This window comes from Siphateles boraxobius, unplaced genomic scaffold (genome assembly GCF_051911475.1).
Source record: "Siphateles boraxobius isolate OS27281-9 unplaced genomic scaffold, OSU_SipBor_1 12, whole genome shotgun sequence".
NCBI lineage: Eukaryota > Metazoa > Chordata > Actinopteri > Cypriniformes > Leuciscidae > Siphateles > Siphateles boraxobius.
The window spans coordinates 4,494,501-4,505,617 of record NW_027508722.1 but is presented as its reverse complement, the minus strand read 5'-3'; the positions used below and the strand labels follow the sequence as shown (position 1 = coordinate 4,505,617).

The 11,117-nt window shown below is 41.9% G+C and overlaps 3 non-coding genes across 3 annotated transcripts; all 3 read right to left on the bottom strand.

Annotated features, from left to right (window-relative positions):
- Window positions 1-2,313: 2,313 nt before the first annotated feature.
- On the bottom strand, window positions 2,314-2,395 carry trnal-uaa (transfer RNA leucine (anticodon UAA)). The gene has a single exon. It is a non-coding gene; the product is annotated as a tRNA-Leu (tRNA).
- A 203-nt stretch (window positions 2,396-2,598) lies between these two features.
- On the bottom strand, window positions 2,599-2,680 carry trnal-aag (transfer RNA leucine (anticodon AAG)). Its single transcript has one exon. It is a non-coding gene; the product is annotated as a tRNA-Leu (tRNA).
- A 517-nt stretch (window positions 2,681-3,197) lies between these two features.
- Window positions 3,198-3,285, bottom strand: trnal-uag (transfer RNA leucine (anticodon UAG)). The gene has a single exon. It is a non-coding gene; the product is annotated as a tRNA-Leu (tRNA).
- Between the last annotated feature and the right edge of the window lie 7,832 nt (window positions 3,286-11,117).

Genomic DNA, 11,117 nt, shown 5'->3' with positions numbered 1-11,117 from the left:
TCTTCGGACTGAGCCGCATAAAAGTACTGTTCCTGATTTTTTTGTTTCACTGGGAAAAAAAAAGTTTTGATGTCGCAAACTTAACGAGGTCCATCTAAAATTGGCTAAGAGGCTGTATGTCGGCCAAAGATTGATCAATTGAAACGAAAATTGGTACACTTCATCTGAAGCATGTTCTGAGGTTCCATGCCAAAGTTGGGAATAGTGCCACCTATGGGTCATGAGATATGAAAAATTGCTATTTTGGCCAATAACTTTTGAACAGTTTGTCAGAAAATCATAATTGTGGTATCTATGGATTCCTTGCATCCTGCCGAATCCGTGGATATTTTGCCATGATGGGATGTACCATGTGTCCGCCATTTTGAATTTTGTAATAATTTGCTATAACTTTTTAACTGTTTGATATATCTTCACAAAATTTAATGCGGATCATCAACACCATGTCCTGAAGGTACATGAGAAGTTTAAACACAGCGCCACCTAGTGTTCCAGAGATATAATTTTTTTTAGAAAAAATCCTATAACTTTTGAAAATATTGTTCAGATTTTGATTTCTTTATGTCATTATGTTCCTTGGGTTAAGCCGATTCAGGCGATATCTCATTTGTCATTTTCCAACAATGTGACTGTCCGCCATATTGAAGCAAACAGTAAACAGTTTTTTCGCTACTCCTCCTCAAATCTTGCTCAATTTTGCCCAAAGTTTGCTCAGATGATCTTTGGACGAAGCCGCATAGAAATGACTGAACAGATTTTTGATATTCGCTACCGTTCCCGAGTTATTTGTCTGCAAAGTTGACCTAGCCTGTGTTTGTTGCCTTATGCTAGTTAGCTTAGCATAATAATGGGTTAGCATGCTAACCAGAAGCCATTCTTTCTAATGCGTCTCTTCAGCTATCAGGATAAACATAAGCTACATTAGCATTGAGCTATCTTAGCATGCTAATCTCGTTAACATGATTTTGTGTTCTTATTCTTACACTGAAGGCTCTCCTCTGCAGCTGTGTAATTTGCGTCCTCTGAGTGGCGCAAGTTGCTAAACCACGTGTCACGAATCCCGAACCATTGCGGTCGTGGGTTCGAATCCTGTGTGACACGTGCCCAGACTGCATGAGGTACTGTGGTAGGAAAAGATGCAAAAATTGCATCTGTTCCAGGCATTGTGCCTAAGAATGGTCTCATCTGAAGCTGTCACATACAACATGCAGTGCTTTTATGTACAATTCAGAGTTCTATGCTCTTCATTTTCTTCAAAATTCTTAATTTTGACTTGATTCTCTCTTGAAACTATTGAATTTTGTAGATGCGTGTCTGCCAAGTGGCACAACAAGATGAGTGACAGACACCTGACCCATATATAGTGGGTTCGAGTCCTATGAGGGACAACTTTAAAATTGTGTATAAACTTGTCATTTGTATTCCTTTATTATCGGGTAAGAGCTGTACTAAACTTTCTTACTCTTGTATTAGAAATAATCTTGTTTTTTTACTTCATTCTGTGTTCATTCTCATCAGACCTTCTGTTCATTTTGATTTCATCCTATCTGTACTTCTGAACCTATCTGTTCTTCATGTACATTCTATTTCTGCTGTATTTGCTCTTCTGGCTCCGTATTGCGCTACAGCCCCTTCAGCGGCTTGGCCCCGTATTGCTGCTTGCAGCTATATTTATATTTAAATTCATTTTGGAAGTGTCATTATAATAATTGCAAGTTATTGTTGTCTCTGATTCAAGAGGGTGCAAGAGGGGATTTGAACCCACGCCCCCGAAGAGACTGGAACCTTAGTCCAGCGCCTTAGACCACTCGGCCACGCTACCTTGTAAGAATTCCCTCCGTGGGCCATTTTCGCCATTTTTTTCTTTTAGTGTCTCACTTCTCCATAGTTAAATCAGTTGAAATTCTTCATGCCTTGAAGGAGCTCCTCGACAAGTGGAAAGGCCTACTAAGTAGAGGGGGGATGCAGTTACACTCTTGGAGGCCCCCCTCCCTGCAGATTGCAATTCCATCTCTAATCAAACACAACTGAATTACCTAATCAAAGCCTTTGGGCCATACTCCAAAATGGCAGCCAGATGTGTCGCAGTTAAACTCAAAATCAAGAGGTAGCTGTCAGTTCACCAAAAACTCTCAGTCCTGCAGATCGACTGTCCTGCTATACATTATTATTATATTTAAATTCATTTTGGAAGTGTCATTATAATAATTGCAAGTGATTGTTGTCTCTGATTTTAGAGGGTGCATATTTTCAGCTGCTTTTGCACCTTTTCTGAGGACACTTTAGGTGTCTGGCCCTCATTAAAACCTCTGCTGGCAGCGGTGGGATTCGAACCCACGCCCCCGAAGAGACTGGAGCTTAAATCCAGCGCCTTAGACCCCTCGGCCACGCTACCCCGGCTTGGCTGCTCTAGTAGGCCATTTTCTGGCCATTAAATTTCAGAAATAGAGAAATTGTTGGGTGTGGACCTTCATCGTCATGCTCTGAAGCCCGCCGAGTTCGGCCAAGGAAAGCAAAAACGGCTGAGTTTTGAAGAGACTAGGAGCAAGCAGTGTCACTTCTCCAGTCTTTTCACAATTGCCTTCTAAAATGTAGACTTGGCAGTGGTGTGATTTGAACACACGTCCCCGAAGAGACTGGAGCCTTAATCCAGCGCCTTAGGCCGCTCGGCCACGCTACCTTGTGAGAATGCCTTCCGTGGGCCATTTTCCCCAATTTTTTCTTTTAGTGCCTAACTTCTCCATAGTTAAATCAGTTGAAATTCTTCATACCTTGAAGGAGCTCCTCCACAGGTGGAAAGGCCTACTAAGTAGAGAGGGGACGCAGTTACACTCTTGGAGGCCCCCCTCCCTGAAGATTGCAATACCATCTTTAATCAAACACAACTGAATTACCTAATCAAAGCCTTTGGGGCATACTCCAAAATGGCAGCCAGATGTGTCGCAGTTCAACTCAAAATCAAGAGGTAGCTGTCAGTTCACCAAAAACTCTCAATGAGTCAAATTTGCAAACTCCATTATTAAAGACCAGGGGTGCCCAGTCCTGACTGTACTGCACAGAGCAGGATTGGGCACCCCTGTGTGCTATACATTATTATTATATTTAAATTCATTTTGGAAGTGTCATTATAATAATTGCAAGTTATTGTTGTCTTCGATTCAAGATGGTACAAATTTTCAGCTGATTACAACCTCTGCTGGCAGTGGTGGGATTTGAACCCACACCCCAAGTAGACTGGAGCCTGGAGCCTAAATCCAGCGCCTTTCACCCCTCGGCCACGCTACCCCGGCTTGGCTACTCTAGTGGGCCATTTTCTGGCCATTAAATTTCAGAAATAGAGAAATTGTTGGGTGTGGACCTTCATCGTCAGGCTCTGAAGCCCGCCGAGTTCGGCCAAGGAAAGCAAAAACGGCTGAGTTTTGAAGAGACTGGGAGCAAGCAGTGTCACTTCTCCAGTCTTTTCACAAGTGCCTTCTAAAATGCAGACTTGGCAGCGGTGGGATTTGAACCCACGCCCCCGAAGAGACTGGAGCCTGAACGCCAGCTGCCGAAGGATAGTCCGTCAAAATGGGGATAATGTTGAACAATGTTGAACGCCACAGCCAATCACGTCGACGCGCTATAACATTTGCAGCCAATTAGAGAGCGCCATTCTCGACATTATAACATTTGCAGCCAATCAGAGAGCGCCATTCTTGACTTTTTCCTTATCATTTTCGACATTTGACCAATCAGAGTACAAGGAAATGTCGATGGCACGTTTACGCTTAGCACCGCTAGGAGGAGGAGTCAGGAAGCTAGCCGAGTGTCAATCAAGTTGCCGAACTGAGCCGAAGGTGTACGAAGTAATGACATATCCTGAGGGGCGTGTCAGAGGTCAAAAAGTTCAGACGTCGAGCATCACTGTCACGGAGGTCAGGCATCATCATTTTAACGGAGGACTGCGAAACTTATTTTTCGGTAACTTTAACTGTATTTTCGGACAATGTAATTTTATATTTGTATATAATTGTATATATTATAATTGTAAATATCGTGTGTGCTTTTTTTAAAGAAATAATTTGTATTATAGTAGTTTTGTTCAAAACGATATAACCTAACCGTTAGCCCCCCAACAAAAAAATGTCTGGCAAAAAATCCCATAAAGCCATGTCAGATACTGACTGGATTGCAAGGCTAAAAAAGTTTGCCAGCACAGGAGTTTGGCCATCAAATGAGGGTAACAGGCCAGCTCCTCGACAGAAAAAGTGGCATGACGTGTACCAAAGGGTGAGTGTGCTTTTGTCACCTTTGCATGATGTAATAATTGTAATCCTAATCATTTAATTCAATGTCATCATTATTTATAGATATGTATGTAGATAATGTTGCAGGTATTTGAGATTTATGTTTATTTATGTAAAAAAAAAAAACCTTATTTTTTGCACTGGGAGATTCAGAGATCTCCCAGATTTGATTCAGAGATTTGAGGTAGTGGGGGTGGGGATGTTGAGTGAATGGATGTTTTTTTGAAGGTGTGAAATGTTCCTCTCTTGTTCTTTTAAAGGAGGATACAAACTTTACTCACTCTTTATCTCTAATTTTACAGTTTTTATCTCCCCTTCAAAGAACATGAATAAAAATAAATGACAGACTACAATAAATTAATGTGGCATTCATACTGATAAGTTAGAAATGCATGTATTCTATGTTATATGTGTGATAATGTTTACAGATTGAAAGATGTCCGATGCAGTCTCGCGGCCAGACAACCTTGCTCGGAGCGGTCCCAAAGTGCATATGTGGTTTTCACACTCAAAAGGTAACAATGTAAAGATGTAACTTGTATTTTTTTTATATATGTATAATTTACTGAACAAATTCTTCTCGTTCAACAATTATTGTAGCCTATGTATTTTTGTGGTTGTCTTAAGCAGGCCACAGCCTCTATTGGACAAGCACCAAGGGTTGTTGAACAACAGTCTGCCGCTTTTTTTGACTTAAACAGAATGGTCAGAATGGACCAGCACAGGAGGTCATGGCGCAGAGTCAGCGTCAGCTCCCACCCCAGCCTACTTCTAAAATTATACCAAGTTTGTCAAAGGTAATAACATTTTTTTTATATATATATAATTGCAGTTTTAATATACGTTTAGTATAAAGGTTTAAGTTCAGTGGAAATGGCTGGTATGTTTTTACACCTACCTGCCAGCTGTGACACCTTGTACAGGGGCGGCTGTAGTCTGCTTATTGGTCAGTTTCACTGTCTCAGGTTGGTTTAGATCAAGTAAAATGGTGAAAGAACAATGTAACCTATGTGATCTCTCTTTCTTCTCTGGGCTCTGCTCTTGCATTCTCCTCTTCCTCTCTAATTGGGCTTTGCCATTATGGGTTAAAGGACACTCGCGTCCTTCATGGCATCTCTCTTGATTTTTCCAACTGGCTACTGAAGCTACGTCTTTCATTCTGTATTTCTCAGGTAACATTCCACTTATGCACAATTAATTATACACGTATTATTAATTAAGTCATCATGAATCTGCTTTGTTGCCATTTCAAGGGTAACCTTCATTACTGTTAATAAACGCTTTCTCTTACAAACTATGTGCAAACTATTTTTGATTTTAAGTCATTTTTAAAAGGTACTTGTTAAATTACTATATACTCACATTCTAGCAATACCTTCCCACACATTTTTCTATTCTAACTGTGCTTATTTCAATCTGTATAAGTAGTAGAGTGTGGTAATACACAGACAAAAAAATAAGTTTAAGAAAGAAAGCAGGTCCTTTAGTTATATAATGAATGATAGGATCAATAGATATTTTCTCATTTTACATTTTATTATATTTTTGGCCAATGTGCTGTTACAATTCAATTTGTCTTTTCATTGAAATTGTTTTGCCCTTTTTTAGTTTACCAAACCAAGATTTGGTGGGTCCCACATTGCTGCTGCAAAGCCAAATCTGAGTGTGGCTAGGAGACCATCTCAGGCTGTTGACCAACCCAGCGCAGCAGTGTCCAGTGCCCCTACACCAAGCACCACTGTCTCTGTAAGTACTGGCATAATCCACATTGCATTCTAAGACAAATTCCACATCTGTGCACTTTTTAGAAACTTGCATTCTAAGATACATTCCACATCTGTGCACTTTTTAGAAACATATTTTGTATTCCAGGAAACATCTCAGGCTGTTGACCAACCCAGCGCAGCAGTGTCCAGTGCCCCTACACCAAGCACCACTGTCTCTGTAAGTACTGGCATAATCCACATTGCATTCTAAGACACATTCCACATCTGTGCACTTTTTAGAAATATATTTTGTATGCAGGAAATCTTATCATAATGAATTAAGAGCAATAATATACAGTTTTCACACAATATGCAGTCAGTGAACACATTTCCACAATGCTTACATTTTCTTAACAGACAAGCTATACCTCCCAACAAAATTATGGATTGTTTTTGTAGTATTTACAAATGTTAACACACACCACCCCACAATAGCAAAAACAATATTCCAAACCTTAGATACAGTATAAAAACCTCGGCTTCTTCAATGATATCAGTTCAAAAACAATATATCTCAGCTGATAATAAACAAACAATTGAATAATTGACACACACCTGATTTATGTTGGGTAAATTGGGCCAACCATAGCTGATTCCAGTCTGGCTTAGGCTCAGTGGCAGGGGTTATTTTTTTCTGTTACATTGACACTTATACATTAAAAGGAGGACTTTGAGGAGTGATGTTTTTGGAAACAGAAAAAGACAAACACTGTAATGTCTGGACGAGGAAGAGTAAGAGCAAGGGGCCCAGGGAGAAGAGCAGGCCCAGTGAGAGGTGCAGTGAGAGATGCAGTGAGATGTGCAGTGAGATGTGCAGTGACAGATGCAGTGAGATATGCAGTGAGATGTGCAGTGAGATGTGCAGTGAGAGATGCAGTGAGATGTGCAGTGAGAGATGCAGTGAGATGTGCAGTGAGAGGTGCAGTGAGAGGTGCAGTGAGAGGTGCAGTGAGAGGTGCAGTGAGATGTGCAGTGAGAGGTGCAGTGAGATGTGCAGTGAGATGTGCAGTGAGATGTGCAGTGAGATGTGCAGTGAGAGGTGCAGTGAGAGGTGCAGTGAGATGTCCAGTGAGAGGTGCAGTGAGATGTGCAGATAGAGGTGCAGTGAGATGTGCAGTGAGATGTGCAGTGAGAGATGCAGTGAGATGTGCGAGAGGTGCAGTGAGATGTGCAGTGAGATGTGCAGTGAGAGGTGCAGTGAGATGTGCAGTGAGAGGTGCAGTGAGAGATGAGAGGTGCAGTGAGAGGAGCAGGGCCAGGGAGAAGAGCAGGCCTAAGGACTTCCAAAGGCTGCAAGAACAGTAGTCAGTGATGAAATTCGTGCCACTCTCATTGACCATGTAATCAACCACGGTCTTTCGCTAAGAGAGGCTGGTAAACAGTAAAGGGAAAAAAAACTGATTTGCTTTTTACTGGAATACTGTACATGTGGACATACAGTTCCCAACCAATAAATTTAGTGTAAAAATGGTGGATTGCATGTTTTGTATGCAAATACCTGTAAAACTGAAACACAAAAGTCTATGAAGTTTTTGTAATACAATAGCCAGTATTTTGAAACCCTAGTACTTTGATTGACTGCATGTACCTTGTGAAGTGAAAACAAGTGTTATTCTTTGACAGAATAATTTCATTCTGAGTCAGATTTCCAGTGTTTTGGTAAAGTTAGTGTGTGCAGAGAAAGATGTGTTCTATTTTGAAATGAAGAGTTAGTATATATTTACAGTTTTTTTCAATTGTTTACACGCAATTTTGAAAACCTCTACCTCCTTCTCCTCTTCATCTACCTCCTTCACCTCTTCCTCTACCTTCTTCTCCTCTTCCTCTACCTCCTTCTCCTCTTCCTCTACCTCCTTCTCCTCTTCATCTACCTCCTTCACCTCTTCCTCTACCTCCTTCTCCTCTTCCTCTACCTCCTTCTCCTCTTCCTCTACCTCCTTCTCCTCTTCATCTACCTCCTTCATCTCTTCCTCTACCTCCTTCTCCTCTTCCTCTACCTCCTTCTCCTCTTCATCTACCTCCTTCTCCTCTTCCTCTACCTCCTTCTCCTCTTCCTCTACCTCCTTCTCCTCTTCCTCTACCTCCTTCTCCTCTTCCTCTACCTCCTTCTCCTCTTCATCTACCTCCTTCTCTTCCTCTACCTCCTTCTCCTCTTCCTCTACCTCCTTCTCCTCTTCATCTACCTCCTCTTCCTCTACCTCCTTCTCCTCTTCCTCTACCTCCTTCTCCTCTTCATCTACCTCCTTCTCCTCTTCATCTACCTCCTCTTCCTCTACCTCCTTCTCCTCTTCCTCTACCTCCTTCTCCTCTTCATCTACCTCCTTCTCCTCTTCCTCTACCTCCTTCTCCTCTTCCTCTACCTCCTTCTCCTCTTCATCTACCTCCTTCTCCTCTTCCTCTACCTCCTTCTCCTCTTCCTCTACCTCCTTCTCCTCTTCATCTACCTCCTTCTCCTCTTCCTCTACCTCCTTCTCCTCTTCCTCTACCTCCTTCTCCTCTTCATCTACCTCCTTCTCCTCTTCCTCTACCTCCTTCTCCTCTTCATCTACCTCCTTCTCCTCTTCCTCTACCTCCTTATCCTCTTCCTCTACCTCCTTCATCTCCTCTTTGAGCCCCCCCTCTTATTCTCACTCTTCTTCTTCTTCTAGCTCCTTCCATTTTTGTTGAAGACAGGTGAACTCACCTGCTGCCTTTTATAGCACTCCTGAGTGATGCGTTTTCAAATTAGCACATGTGTGCTTCCATGCCTGTTGGATGTGCATATCCAATTCATTCATTAGTGTGGTCAATGGCAATCCGGGGCTTTGTAATGACAAGGAAGTAACCTCACAATCCTTATCTGTGTCTAAGGTGTGAAAATGTGTGTAGAGTTTTACAAATCACTGTGTGTAATGTTTTGCTAAAAGGGTAAAACAGACATTGTGTGTAATGTTGTGCAAATCTGTGGAGGGGTTTTGCTCATTGGAGTAGAATTTTGCAAATTGCGTGGAAATTTTTATTTTAGTGTGTAAACAATCATAAAAATCTGTTACAAAATGTGTTATTGAGAAGAAAATTATCCATTTGGCCAATTGTGTTTTGTTGGTGTGAGTCTGTGTTAAGAGTTTAGTAAAAAGTATCTGAAGTATGGGTAAGCGCTTGTTAGCGATTGAAAAAAACTGTAAATACTTTTGAAAACAGATTCAAATAAGCGGCGATCCTAAATTGCAATATTATTTCCCACTATTACTGTTTTTGACTGTATTTTAATCATATTTCAAAAACAAAAAGAATCTTACTGAACATAGACCTTTAAACAGTATTGTATAATTCCATCTAGGATTAGTTAAAATTATTGGACAGTTATGACTGTTTCTTTCTCTTGTTATATATGCAACATATATTATATTTCATTGCATGTTGTCTCGGTAAGTAATTTCAAATTTTATTGGTCCAAAATAATTGAATTTGCATATTAACTGTCACAACTCAGTAGAGTCACACAAATTAGTGCTAGCAGCTGACACAATTCTGAAAACTATTGGAACAAATGTATACATTTTATTCTATAACCTTAAGTACGTATTTGACATCCAATATTTTCTATTTTATATGAGGGTAGTCTTGGATAGATAAAGCGGTAATTAAATAAATGACCTGCTAGACTAAATGTTTTGTCTTTTTCCTTCACAGACTACTCCTTCGGGGGCATTACTGCAAGATGCATCTGCAGTTCGACTGCATCGTTTGTGGTCGGACACTTTGCCACCAGAGGATCACAGGTGGATTGCCAGCAGGCTTTTTAAAATGGGGCCCAAGGGAAAACCAGAGCTTCGAGACAACCTACAGCTCTGGTATTACCCACCACAGCCAGCACTTATTTACAACCAGGCTCCAGCTCCAGACAGATTTTTTTGTCATGCTCTGTTGCTGTGGATGCCGTACAAGCTGTGGAAGATCAAGGCTCTCTGTCCCAATTCTGCCTGCGGGCAGCATCAGCTGACTGGAGGCGGTCTGCACAAAAGGGCACGGCAGGTTCTGGACATCGATAGGATGTACAACATGGTCACAGAAACCCTCATCTGTACCAAGTGTAAAGCCTCGCATGTGTCCTGGAGTCAGACTGTCCTGCAACAGCTGGATCTGGGCCATCGCTCTGAATTTCGGGTCATCCTCACGCGGAAGTAAGTACACTTTAATTCCACATCCAGTTGATAGCCCATCATCACATATGTTTGCAAATACTTTACAAATCAATTACGTAAAATATATGAATGTGTGGATTTTGCTTTTCCTAAGGTATGCCTGTGATATGAGAGTCATTCGGCTCCTGCGTGAGCGTGGCCTAGGCAACAGTCCCACGCGGGTCATCAAACAGCTGCGTGAGAACCACAGTGAGGAGTGGCTCCAGCGTATGGCCCGGTACACCACCCAATGTGTGGACTTCCTCAAACGACCCGGGGTGTTGCAAATACAATTCCAGGAACCCCCAGAGCCTACAGTGGTCCCAAGCTGCAAGTGGCTGCTCACCGTGTACAGCCAAGACATCCTGACAAGGCTGGATGAAATCCATGCAAGGATAACATCTACGTATGGTTCAGTCTTGAAGATGGATTCTACTAAAAAGGTTAGCAGGGGATTTTTGTTAATTTATGGTGTTTACTGTTATATCATTATCAGAGCATGAGTATCATATTCTAGATGGTGTGATGTTTCATTGCATTGCATGCTTCCTGTCATCTACTGCAGATCACTAAGAAGCTGGCTGGGACGGCAAGGGGAACGGGACTCTGGCTTACCTCTGTTGGCAATGAGTTTGGTCAGGTGCTCATGAGTGTGCTGACAGCACAGGAAGGAGCAGGACTGGACATGATGGTCGATGGTCTGGTGAAAAGGTACCAGCAGGCTAGTGTGGATCCACCTGCTGTTTTGTACGTGGACTGTGGCTGCTGCACTGATGTTGGTGAGACCAAGCTGAAAACCAGATTCAGAGGGTGGCCTGATCTCATGATTCGGTTGGACATCTGGCATTTTATGCGCAGGATTGCCATGGGGTGTACAACTGATGCCCATCAGCTGTATCCCA